The sequence below is a fragment of the Typopeltis vanoorti genome, chromosome 9 (assembly GCF_054136105.1).
Source record: "Typopeltis vanoorti isolate ZY-2024b chromosome 9, IOZ_Tvanoo_1.0, whole genome shotgun sequence".
In the NCBI taxonomy this organism is placed as follows: domain Eukaryota; kingdom Metazoa; phylum Arthropoda; class Arachnida; order Uropygi; family Thelyphonidae; genus Typopeltis; species Typopeltis vanoorti.
In genome coordinates, this window is record NC_143557.1 from 119671969 (window position 1) to 119674338 (window position 2370).

Genomic DNA, 2370 nt, shown 5'->3' on the forward strand with positions numbered 1-2370 from the left:
ATATTAATCTCGAATTATAAATTTTATTATTGGTCATAATAATAATTAAGAGGCGTAGATGTAATAATTACACTTTCACGTATTCCTTCACTGGAATTTCACTGGAAACTAATCTAAAAATTCTGCTCTACAAGTCTATTCTAACCAAACGACGATTTTTGGAATACTTAAGAATAAGTAGATAAAATTTCAGACTTCATAATGATATTTACGTTTCAAGAGTAAGAAAAGGGTGCTAAAATTAAATATATCTAGCAAACTATCTACTAAGTATATCGTGTCGTTTTTGAAAGACATTGAAACAATAGACAATCATTTAATCGTTTATAAATGGGAAAACCCATATTATCAATTAGTACACGTTTACATAAAAGGTTTTAAAATTTATTAATATAATGTATAAAATAAAAAGGGAAGTTATTTATAAAGAAAGATGTTAAAAATATTTATATGATTTTAATAAATCTTCTAAGAAATAAACGATTTTTCAATACACCATTTATAAATTTATATAACTGTTATACTTATAAGTACCGAAGCATTGTGTAAGCATACTTACTTCGCGCTGGAATATCCTTGATCATGAAGGGGGATTTCCCGGAGCGAGACTGTTCCATTGCACTTCGGGATAGTTGAACCCTGCCACTTTCCCAAATTGGGATAGCTGGAGCGTGGAATTTTTGGTAGTTGGGGGATTGCGTTCGCGCTTTCCCTTCATTTTTTTAAAATGAAAGATTAGTTTTGTATTGATCAGTAATAGTAGTTATTTTCTTTAAATTATCAATTTTAAATATTTTCTTTAAAAACTTAATTATAAATAGCATCCACATTATATTATACTATGTTTTCTTTAAAATAAAATGTCAATTTTAAATAGCCTCCATATTATATTGGATATTTTATAAGTTAATATTTAAGTTAATTTTAGTGAAGGAAAGAGGGAAAAATGTATATATGGCTTATTTGTAAACCTTTATATTCATACTGTAATTTTTTTTTACCTCAACATCCAAATACACAATGCAACTTAAAAAGTTACGTTGGCCATTCGAGAGAGGGTTAAGTTAGGTTGCTTTGTATTACGGTCGAAGCAATTACTGTTGCAAAAGATTAAAAGTAGGGCTCAGAGATCTTCGATTTTCTCAAGTCTGACAGCTTCCTGCAATGAAAAAAGTATCATTGATTTTTTTTTTGTGTAGTCATAACTGATTTTTACAAAATTTGTTGAAACTCAAGTGTTTATTTTTTTCATAATATAGTAGCAAGGATGATCGACGTAAGTATATATTACTATGACCTTTCCTGTTTTTGTGAATACATTTGACAGATTTCTACATGATTAGTTCAAATTTGCATTGTAAAGAATCCGTTTAGAAAACGGGTTTGTGGATCAGACTAGCAAATGGCTCTATCAAGAAGGCGTCCATGGTTGAAGTAGCTGAATATAGTTGAATATATATAGCTGAATATATGATACAAAGTTACAAATGGAGTTAATATAGGACGAGTATGGACGCCATTATATTCTGTCATAATGCCAACGATATTGTAAATAGAATGCAGGAAGATATTCTGTACAAGCATTTTGTATTATGAAAATATATTACGTTTACGTATATTTATTCATATTTTTAAAAAACCAGTTAGATATAGTTACGCATTTGCCAAAAAAATGTGTTGTGCTCACAATAGAGCTACTTTTGTTTGAGTTGCTTGTAACACTACATTTAGGTAGTGCATGTTTCGGCAACTCGCAGTAAAGGTGGGTAAAGCTACAGTTTGCTTATAACGAAGTATTAAACAAAATTTTCATTTCTTCTTATTTTTAGGGTAAACCTTCTCTTTCTTTTCTTCACCAAACAACTTTTTTTTTTTTTTGAAAGATATAAAATAGATATAAGCAGAGGAGAATATAGGAGATGAATTCATTTTAGATCGATAAACAATGTGTAATTTTCCGAAAACTAAAGTTAAAACCACTGAAATGGAATAAAAAATAAGAAAACAAAAACCAAAGAAAAAAATCGCCATATGTCTAATGACGTTGAAAGGTTACAAAATATTTTTGTACACTATTTTGTTCCCCCCCCCCCCCTAAATCTTAGAAATCGCGATTCTTCTCACGACAATGAGAAATTTATATTTCAAATAAAAGTTTGTGGCTGATTTCGCATGGCAATGGAAGACTTTTCACTCCAACGAAACAAACAAATTGGTTTCACTATCTATACATTAGTTAACGGACAAAAATACATTTAATAGGTGGGTAAGGTTAGTCAGCGGAGTGGAGTGATTGCGATTTGAGGATGTGGTGGGCAACTGGCGCCATCTCGTGTTTATAATCCTAACTGTCGTATTGTGTGAATGAAT

The 2370-nt window shown here is 30.2% G+C and overlaps 1 non-coding gene across 1 annotated transcript; it reads left to right on the forward strand.

The window, feature by feature from the left end:
- The first annotated feature begins 551 nt into the window (after nucleotides 1–551).
- On the forward strand, nucleotides 552–716 carry LOC150103473 (U1 spliceosomal RNA). The gene has a single exon (XR_016548874.1). It is a non-coding gene; the product is annotated as a U1 spliceosomal RNA (small nuclear RNA).
- Nucleotides 717–2370: the final 1654 nt, after the last annotated feature.